A 12,203-nucleotide genomic window follows, 5' to 3' on the forward strand; every position below is an offset into this window, starting at 1 on the left:
CTAACTAATGACACTGTTTCATCCTAATGTGATATTTCTATCAAAAATTGGACACTAAAATGCACCTTGACCATTTTCTGTCAAATTGTTGTCACTTAAGTGTCTCAATTCGAAACCAATTGTCATTAGGCTCTTTTTAGTCCTTGACTAAGTCCAAATGGAAAAAACACACTTAATTGACCATACGCTTGCATAATATAACACACATATACAAATTTGGCCTGTAAATGGCCTATTTCTCCCTTTGGGCCAAATTCACATTTCATTCTTTAATCTCATATATGGCCAAAACACTATAAATAATCTCTACCCATCTCATGTTCACATATAATTACATCCATCCACTAGCCTAACAAGTCATTTCATCTTTCACACATGTACAAAGGGCTAGGGAGGTCAAAATCACAAAACATACCATAATCCTATCTTATGCACATGTACAAATCCTATGGTAACTTATACATATACAAGACTAATATCAATCAAATTCATTACACCATATCTTAGAAAGATTTAGGCGAGAGATGTCAATTCAGCCTATATCCTTTCCTTTTGACTTACTAGTACTAGAACCTAAAAAATGTAAATAACCACGAGTGAGATAAAAATCTCAATAACCAAATATAGCTCATTAAATGCCTATTACCACAAATAACCATGCCAAAGTAACTGAAATCATTATATAGCACATATATACATGGTATATTATAACTAAATTATCACGTTCACATATAAATCACATTTCAAATACTTTTACACCTTAACATGATTAACTATCCATTGATCCTTCTAAGCTCCTCGGCATGAAACCATAGGCTCTTTTGGATCAACCACTTATTGACTTGAGCTCACTTTCGGTGGTAGAAACACTAGGCCAAAGGTAATCTAACCCACCTACAGACTATGGTTTCCCTCTTAACACACTTGTGATAGAGGTGTCGTTGACTCCTAACCACTCCCATGGTAACAGTCCCATAATATGCTATATCAGATTACCTATAGTAATAGCTTGTAAAATGCTGCATCGGATGTCCCATGGTGCTAGCTAGACTATATGAATTTTTCACTCACATACCTCCACATACGCAACCCTACATATTCTGGGTGAACTCCCATCCCCTATGATCATGCTCTTTCACAATTTTCACTATTTATACACCTTTTCACAACATATATATACTCCTATACCATATACATTTATATCCATTGAAATCAATAACTTTTCAAATTCATTTCACAATACAAAGTTCATGCTAAAAACCATTTCAATAACAATCATGCATAAAACCCATAAATTCACAATTTATCATTTGATAGTCACTTCTATAAAGTTATAATAGTTAATAAACATAATAAATTATATGATTACCTTAACCTTTCTGTTTGATAGAAAGGGTTACTTGTGTAACTTCAACACTATTTAAGGTCCTTTCTTGTAATTCGTGCATCACACACTATAATCTGCACAAAATTGGCATTCAGAATCAATTCCTCTATTGACCAAAAGTGCCAATTATCGCATTTAAACACTTAATCGTTATCAAAACCACATTTTATACTCGATTATGCACGTTACTAATGATCACCCCTCATTTCAAGCTTTAACATTTTCTAGCATTTTTCTCTCAATACTCTCTTTCTAGATTAGGGAAATTATTACCTAGAGCTTTAAAACTTTATCGTTTCAACTACAGCTAGTCACAAAGCACTAGTTTAGTTCCAAAGAACCTTTTTATTACTATTGGGTAAGAAATCAACTCCTTAAAACTCCCAAATTCACTTTCTCATTAGTTAAAACTAAGAGAAAATAGGGTAAATTCGAAGGTTAAGGCAGTACGTGACTTACCCGATAAGTAACAAGTTAGAGGCACCGTCCTTGCTCTTGATTTAACTTGCCCTAGTAGATCCTTTTCTCTTCTCCACACTAGACCTCTCCTCACACGTTTCTCCCTTTTATTTTTTGAGCAGGACACGTCCTTATTAATCTATTTTCTGCTCCATGCATCACGGCGCGAGGCACAGTGAGGGAAATCCTCATTATGCTCAGGGGCTCTACTTCAGGACTCTTTTACTCATATCTATTCATATAATATCCTAATGAGTTAATATAACACTTCACCACTCAGAACCCTAATCCCACATTAAATCACTAATTCATTCCTAATCATTTATTAATGCAGGATTTGAAATTCGGGATGTTACAATTCTCCCCTCCTTTTAAGAATTTTGTCTTTAAAATTGAAACAACGATTAACTCACACATGCCTAAGGGAATAACTAATAGTATAGCTATCTCATCTTAGCTTTTGTCTCTCAGGTCACATCACCAAGATTCATACCCTTCCAAAACACTTTCACTAGTCGAATAGTCTTATTTCTCAATTGCTTATCTTTCACATCCACTATTCATTTCAGCTTTGCCCTATAGGTCATATTTTCTCATAATTCTACTTCTTTAGGCTCAATCATATGAGAAGGATCTGGTTGGTACTTCTTGAGTTGAGACACGTGGAACACATTATGAAGCCAGATAACTGTGGAGGTAAAGCAATTTGATAGGCAACTGGTCTAATCCTCTCCAAGATTTTGAACGAACCTATGAATCTAGGAGTCAATTTCTTAGCTCTAATTGATCTCCCAATTCTTGTTACTGGCATAACTTTTAAAAACACGTGATCGCTTACCAAAAACTCTAATAGTCTCCTTCATCGATTGGTATAGCTTTTTTGCTTGCTTTAAGCTATCAATAACTTCTATTGTATCAACTCAATCTTCTGAGTGGTTTGATCCACAATATCAGGTCCTACTATACTTCTTTCACTTAATTCAGTCCAACACAATGGCGATCTACACTTCCTTCCATATAAAGCTTCATATGGAGCCATTTGAATGCTAGAATGATAACTATTATTGTATGCAAATTCGACCAATGGCAAGTAGCTATCCCAACCACCACATAACTCTAACACATAAGATCGCAACATATCTTCTAAAGTCTGAATGGTTCGCTCTATTTGTCCATCAGTCTGAGGATGATAAATGGTACTAAACATCAAAGTAGTACCCATGGCTCTGTGTAACGCTCCCTAGAACCTGGATGTGAACCTCGAATCTTGATCAGAGACTATATCTTTAGGCACTCCATGTAAATGTACAACCTCTTGGATATAGGTCTCAGCCAACTTCTTTAGAGAATTACTAATCATGATGGCTAAAAAGTAAGCTCACTTAGTCAATTAGTTAACAATCACCTAAATAGAATCATACCCCAACTGAGTTCTTGGTAACCCAGAGATGAAATCAATGGAAATGTAGTCCCATTTCCACTTAGGTATTTCTAATAGCTGTAACGTTCCAACTAGCCTTTAATGCTCCATCTTTACTTTCAAGCAAGTTAAACACCATGCTACAAACTCTATCACCTCTCTTTTCATTCTTGGCTACTACCAGTAACACTTAACGTCCTGATACATCTTCGTAGCTCCCAGGTGAATAGTATACTTGCTACAGTGTGCTTCATTCAGAATCATCCTTCTCAAATCTTCATTGCTAGGCACACAAATTCTATCCTAATAAACCACGAATCCATCATCATTGAAGCTAAAATCTATAGCCAGATTCGACTCAATCTCTTCTTGAATCTTAAAAAGATACTCATCTTCTAACTTTGCCATTCTTAATTCCTTCCAAAAATCACTACTAATCATAGTAGTATAAGTATCAACTAAAGCTTTCAACGATGCATCTTGTTAAGAATCAATGATAGACTCCATTAGATTGTGTTCTTGAATCATCAAACTAGCTATGTGTAGCGTCTTCCTTCTCAACGCATCAGCTACCATGCTAGCTTTTCCCAAATGGTATTTCAATTCAAAATTATAGTCTTTAAGCAATTCCATCCACTTCTCTGTCTCATATTCAACTCCTTTTGATCCATCAGATACTTCAAACTCTTATGGTCACTGAACATGCAAAATACTGACCCAAAGAAGTAATGATGTCAAATCTTCAGTACAAAAACCACTACTGATAGTTTTAAGTCATAAGCTGGATAGTTCTCTTAATGTGGCCTAAGTTGTCTTAATGTATATGCCACAACTCTTCCATCTTGCATCAGTACATAATCCAAACCTCTTAGGGAAGCATTTGTATTCACTTTGTATGGTAATCTCAAATTTAGAATTATTAACACAGGTGAAGTAATTAATCTCTCTTTCAACTTTTTAAATGCAGTCTCACATCTATCATCCTAAACAAAAGGTTGATCTTTCTAAGTCAATTTTGTCAATAGGGAAGTAGTCTGAGAGAAACCTTAGATAAACCTTCAGTAATATCTAACTAATCCTAAAAAACTTCAAATCTCTATAACTGAACTAGGCCGTTCCCATTTCAATACAGCATCAACTTTATGAAGATCAACACAAATCCTATATGCTGATACCACATGGCCTAAAAATCTAACTTCTCTGCCAAAACTTGTACTTATTGAGCTCGGCATAGAGTTTGTTCTCCTTAAGAATCTGAAGGACAATCCGAAGATGTTTGACATGTTGTTCCTCATCTTCTGAATAAACCAGAATGTCATTGATAAAAACCACAACAAAGTGGTCTAAATATGGTCTAAAGATACGGTTCATGTAATCCATGAAAACTGCAGGTGTATTGGTTAGACCAAATGGCATGACAAGAAACTCATAATGCCCATAACGTGTACGAAAGGCTGTCTTAGGTACATCTTTCTCAAAAACTTTTGACTGAAGATACCCTAACATCAAGTTAATCTTGGAAAAGACAAAGACTCCATCCAACTAATCTAACAGATCATCAATCCCAGGTAAAAGGGTACTTATTCTTCACCGTCACCTTGTTCAACTATCGGTAATTGATACACAAATGCAAACTGCCATCATTCTTTTTCACAAATAACACTGGCGAATCCCAAGGTGATGCGCTCGGCTTGATGAATCCTTTCTTAAGCAAATCTTCAATCTACTTTTTCAATTCATTCAACTCTGAGGGTGACATCCGATAAGGGGCTTTAGAAATTAGTTCTGTACCAGGAACCAAATCTATTAAAAATTCAACTTCTCTTTCTAAAGGTAATCTAGACATCTCCTCAAAAAATACCCCAGGAAATTTACTTACCACTCCAATCTTTTCAATACCTAGTCATATATACTGCTAGCTGCATAAACTACTATGTAGGTATCAAACCCTTGCTTGATTAGCTTCTCAGCTTGCACAACTGATAAAAACCTAAGTTGCTCAGTAGAACTAGTTCCTACCAATGACACTGGCAAAGATACTAGCTTCCTGGCATAGTCTAGCATAGAATTATTAGCTGCTAGCCAATCTATGCCAACTATCACATCAATCCCTTTCATAAGAATGCAAATCAGATCGATCACAGATACTCGATCTTCAAATACAATCTCAACTCTCTGACATGCTCTGCTAGTAATACTTGAGAGTTTAGAAGGCTTAGTCACTTTAATTATCATAGGTAGCTTGTTCAGTTCTAACTTCAATCAATCTACACATTCTTTTGAGACGAACGAATGTGTAGCTTATGAATCAAATAAAGCTTCAATTCTATTATCACAGATAGAAATAATACCTTTGATTAGGTTTAGAGATGCTTTGGCCTCTTCTTGTGTCATAGCAAACACTCATCCCGAAACTGTAGCACACTGCTCTGCCATCTCAACTCCACCTTTAGAATAAAATTTAGCAATATGGCCTGGCTTCCCACACTTGAAATAGGACTAACATTCTCTTGTGTGGAATTTGTTGTAGATACTGCACTAGGGTGACCTTCAAGTGCTAAAAGTAGGAGCTAGTGTGTTCGAGGCTTGCCTTAAATGTTGTTGAGGCCTAATTTTGACCCCATTTCTCCTTTGTATAGACCCTCTTTGAATTGATCGAGTCTGATAACCTTTACTAAAACTCCTCTTCCTAAAAGCTCTAAAACTGCTCGAGTTATACACAAGCTTCTTCAATACGCCACTCGACGGACCCAAAAAAGGTGTAAATCTTCCTATACTATCCCTCTTCTTCTCAACCTCTACTTCTCAACCTCTCTTCTTAGCTGTTCTCAACTTATGACACATGTCCTTATAAGTAGTGATGTCAAACAGAGTAATTTACTGCTTGTACTTTGGATGCATCTTCTCTAAAAACCATTTTGCCTTCCACTTAGTGTCATTGTGGTGCTGCAGATAAGTAGAATAGGCTAATAAGTTATTGAATCTCTTTATAAATTCCTCTTCATCCAAGTCCCCTTACCTAAACACATGAAATTCTTCCTCTTTCTCAGTATGAAAAGATGCTGGAAAGTAATAGTTGAAGAACGCCCTCTTGAATTCTTCCCAAGAATACCTCATACCACCAGTCGGTCTTACTGAATCCCATCATCTCTTAGTTGCTTCAACCAATTGGACTATAGCTAAGGTCACTCTCTACTCTGAAGTACAGGTCACTACCTTAAATATTGTCTCAAGGCACTCAATCCACTGCTCAGCTTCTCCTTCTCTCATACTGCCATCAAAAGCAGGTGGACTGAACCTTACATATGTTTTCTAGGCTCAATCGATAGACAGATCTATAGCAACTCCCATAGTTTATCTACTACTTGAAGCTTAAGGTGGCCCAGGTCTATTATGAACTTCTTTCAGTATTAGCCTCTCTTAAGCTTCACTTTTCTTTACTTGATCTCTACCCCGCAATAACACATCATGGTCTCAACTGTTTGTTGGATATCGATCATCATATCCCTCAATTTTTCTAACAAGCCATCTCTTCTATCGACTTATTAAGGCATATCCGGTTGAACTTCAGGCATAAGTTCACCCTCAACTGGATGCCTAGACACTCAGGTGCTACGTGTAGCTCGAGTACCTCTTCTTCTCATTTTCTCCCCTCCTAAGGGTGAAAGTAACATAAAAGTTAAGGAAAAGTGAAAGAATAGGTGTAATGAATGATATATAAGTTGCCAAAAACTAAAATGAATGCACAAACAAGCATATAACCAAATTAGAAAACTAAAGAAATTGATACCAACTAATGTAATGCCCTCATTGACATTATCATATGCTCTACTATAAATTTCTAATTACTTTGGATATTTGAGTTGAAATTGTTGAAAACATTAGGATCTTAATAAAATATTTTTAGACATCTTTATATAATTTACACAAGTATAAATCTTATTATACATAGAGGAAGCAATAAAGCATTGTGCATCAAAGATCTTGAAAACATATGCATCACTAAAAAATAAAATAAAAGATTACACCGTGCACTGCAGCTTATGCCACATGCACCACGGCATATGGCATAGAGGCCACAATCACTTGCTCTGTGCCATGTGCCGTGGCATGCGAGTACATGCGTTGCAGTGCACATACTTGAATTTATTGTCAAATGGCAGTTTCTAATATGAAATTCAGATGCACACCATTTCCACATAGTCTGATTGAGATGGTTGAAGTGCCAACATGAAGCTTGTTTCAAAATCTAACTAATGACAATGTTTCATCCCAATGCGATATTTCTATCAAAAATTGGACACTAAAATGCACCTTGACCATTTTCTGTCAAATTGTTGTCACTTAAGTGTCTCAATTCGAAATCAATTGTCATTAGGCTCTTTTTGGTCCTTGACTAAGTCCAAATGGAAAAACACACTTAATTGACCATACGCATGCATAATATAACACATACATAAATTTGGCCTGTAAATGGCCTATTTCTCCTTTTGGGCCAAATTCACATTTCATTTCTTTAATCTCATATATGGCCAAAACACTATAAATAATCTCTACCCATCTCATGTTCACACATAATTACATCCATCCACTAGCCCAACCAATGATTTCATCTTTCACACATGTACAAGGTCTAGGGAGTTCAAAATCACAAAACATACCATAATCATATCTTATACACATGTATAAATCCTATGGCAACTTATATATATACAAGACTATATCAACAAATTCATTACACCAAATCTTACAAAGATTTAGGCGAGAGATGTCAACTTAGCCTATATCCTTTCCCTTTGACCTACTAGTACCAAAACCTAAAAAATGTAAATAACTACAGGTAAGATATAAATCTCAATAACCAAATATAGCTCATTAAATGTCTATTACCACAAAAAGCCATGCCAAAATAACTGAAATCATTATATAGCACATATAAACATAGTATATTATAACTAAATTATCTCTTTTGCATATAAATCACGTTTCAAATACTTTACACCTTAGCATGATCAACTATTCATTAATCCTCCAAAGTCCCCAACACGAAACCATAGGCTATTCTGGATCAATCACTTATTGACCCGAGCTCACTTTCGGTGTTTCTACCACCCAGCCAAAGGTAATCTAAACTACCTACAGACTATGGTTTTCCTCTTTACAAACTTGTGATAGAGGTGTTGTTGACTCCTAACCACACCCTAATGGGCACTAGGGAGTTGCCATACTGCCCGAATGTCCTATAGTAACAGTCCCATAATATGTTGTACAGGATTACCTATGGTAACAGTCCATAAAATGCTGCACCAGATGTCCCATGGTGCCAGCCCGACCATATGGATTTTTCACTTACATATCTCCACACACATAACCCCACATATCTTGGATGAACTCTAACCCCCTATGATCATGCTCTTTCACAATTTTCACTACTTATACACCTTTCCACAACATATATATACTCCTATATCAGATACGTATATATCCATTGAAATCAATAACTTTTCAAATTCATTTCACAATGCAAAGTTCATACTAAAAACCATTTCAATAACAATCATGCATAAAACTCATAAATTCACAATTTATCATTTGATATTCACTTTTACAAAGTTATAATAGTTAATAAACATAATAAACTATATAGTTACCTCCACCCTTATGTTCGATATAAAGGGTTACCTGTGTAACTTCAACCCTATTCAAGCTCCTTTCTCATAATTCATGCATCACACACTATAATCTACACAGAATTGGCATTTAGAGTCAATATCTCTATTGACCAAAAGTGCCAATTATCGCATTTAAACACTTAATCACTATCAAAATCACATTTTACACTCAATTATGCACGTTACCACTGATCACCCTCATTTCAAGCTTTAACATTTTCTAGCAATTTTCTCTCACTACTCTCTCTCTAGATTAAGGCAATTCTTGCCTAGAGCTTTAAAACTTTATTATTTTGACTATAACCAGTCATAAGGCATTAGTTTAGTTATAAAGAACCTTTTTATTACTATTGGATAAGAAATTAACTCCTTAAAAATCTTAAATTCACTTTCTTATTGGTTAAAACTAAGAAAAAATAGGGTAGATTTAGAGGTTAAGATAGTACGTGACTTACCTGATAAGCAACGAGTTGGAGACATCATCTTTGCTCCTGATTTAACTTGCCCTAGCATATCCTTTTCTCTTCTCCACACCCGACTTCTCTTCTCACATTTCTCCATTCTATTTTTCGAGCCGAACATGTCCTTATTAATCTGTTTTCTGTTCCACGCATCGCAACTCATGGCACAGTGAGGGAAATCCTTACTATGCTCATATGCTCTTCTTTGAGACTCTACTCTTCTACTCTTACATCCCAATGAGTCAATATAACACTTCACCACTCAGAACCTTAATCCCACATTAAATCACTAATTCATCCCTAATCAGTCATTAACGCAGGATTAGAAATTTGGGATGTTACATAAATCATTGAACATTTTGATGGTTCAGTCAATACACTTGGACAAGAGGAAGATGATCCTTAAGAAGAGCTTCACACATTAGATTTGATTACATCACAATTTAAAGCTCAAGAAAAATTTGAGGTATACAGTTCCATTCTTTCTTGTGCACACAAGTCAATTGACTTTGAAAATTTTAATAGAAAAATTTTCAAACCTAAAATTAATTTAGTTTTTAAAATACAATAAGTTTAAGTTTTAATTTTGTTAAAAGTGCTACAAATACTTTTGAAAAGAGAGCATTTAGAAAAAGATATTATTTGAAAAATGGTTCAAGCAACAAGCACACAAATTGCAAAAGTTTACAAAATGCATATCATTTTATTATTTGCAATTATTGTGGTAAATTCGGAAATGTGTCTCACATATGGTATATTAAGAGAAATTTTAATATGAGAAACAAGTTTATTTAGGTTCCTCAAAGACAAGGAAGGTCCAATGCTAACCGCCACAAACCTAAAGCTAAATGGGTACCAAAATGTCCTCTTAGTGCTTCACTTGTACAGAAAAAATTTAAGAAAAAGGGATAGCTTGGTAAAAGAAAGGAGGAACTTACCAGAGAGCTTCTCAAGTACATAATAGGTGACACTTAGAGTTAGCATCAATAAGGAGAACTCTCAAGACACCTATTGTTGAGAATGCAAAATCCTATCAAATAGGAAGCAATAGAGAAGAGCACCTTACACCTCAAGGATAAACTATCATAGACTACCATTCAACGATCTTGAGGAAAAAAAGAAAAGAAGAATACCTCAAGCACTAAGTAGAAGACTTATTAAGTTTGTAATATATGCAAGAGGATCACATGCACCCAAGGCAACATATAAAAAATCTCAACATCCTATGCATTAGGAAGATGAAGAAAACGAGATTCACTCAATAATGCTATACTTGGAGAAAATAGAACAAATCTTAAGGAAGTTGAATAATTGGATCTTGAATTTTCATGTCACACATGCAAAGATGAAAAGATTAACATCCACACACTAAATCAAGCAATCTCACAAGGACATGTACAAAATTTATGATATCATTCCTTATCTTATCCTATACTTTATGATACACCATATGAGGATAAAAGTCCTTGTTGCATTCCTTTAGCAATCCATCATTCATTGTTTTCAAATAAAATTTTATGATTACTAAATTAACAAACTAAATTATGCACATTTTGTTAAATGCTTGAAACTTGTCATTTTTGGTACAAATATGAAATTATTCATGATTTCTTAAAATGCATCCTTCAAAGAGTCATATGCACGATTTGAAACAATCATAATTTGAAATCATTAGGATTTACCATTTTCAATTCTCTTCAAATACTTCATTCATGAAAATTCATGGCCAACTTGATTTCATTCAAGTTTTTAAGAAAAATTGGCTTAAGAAAACTTGATTTGAAAATAAATTTTGTGATTCATATTATCAAGATTTTTCATATAGATCAATATTCATATCTCTAATTTCAATCACTAATTACTTGAATGGATATAAATGGAACTAATGTTTTCTAATAAGCTTGTGATTTCATTAGAGCAATAAAGCATGACATGCTAGTTATGGAAGAGAAGCTCAAGAAAGCTCAACAAAATTGAAGTCATCCACTATTGAATGAAAAAATGCAAGAAGATGAATACAAGAGAAAAAGAATGATAACTATGCCAAAATTAATGAGTTGCACATGCATATCAATGACATATTTTGAGCATTAATTTATATTTTACATATTGTCATTGATCACATAGGGTATCACATTAATTAAACATATTTTACACCCTAGCTGCATTTCTTATGCTATGATCTAAAATGTATAAATGCTAGAATGTTTGCTTATTCTAAAAGATAGCCCACAAGTTTGAATTTTGCAAAATATGCATGCTTCTTGAAAAGAATTTCATCTCAAATTGAGTTTTTATGCTTTTATCAAAGTTTGAGAAATTGCATGCTATTGAAAATCACATTTTGGAGCATTGTATACAAAATGTCATAGCCTCTTACATCACATGTGAAATAAGGAGTTTATTTTTACAACTCATTTTATAATCCTCCTCATACTCAAAATTTTGGTTTAAAATCATGATCATTTTATGCCTAAACAGGGTTGATCAAGATGTTGATGATTTGTTTTTAAAGAATGAGAAGAGTATGAGCTTTAAATATCTAACCCTACTGGATCTAATAAAGTTTGGATACCATTTTTGTTAAAACTTTGTAGGTTATTACCTTAATTCTAAGTGGTTATATAATTCTTAAGGTGAAGACTGAAGAAAGCATTCAATCGTGTTTAGAGGTGAACCATGTATTAATGAATGTTTCTAGAAAGACATATGCTCATTAGCAGCTAAAAAAAGCTTGAAATATAGAAGAACTAAGTATGTATGATCACTCCTTTATCTACTTGGAAATTTGCCTTGAAGTGGCA

This window comes from Prosopis cineraria, unplaced genomic scaffold, assembly GCF_029017545.1.
Source record: "Prosopis cineraria cultivar Desert tree isolate PC_DT_omini unplaced genomic scaffold, ASM2901754v1 PC5, whole genome shotgun sequence".
Taxonomy (NCBI): Eukaryota; Viridiplantae; Streptophyta; class Magnoliopsida; order Fabales; family Fabaceae; genus Prosopis; species Prosopis cineraria.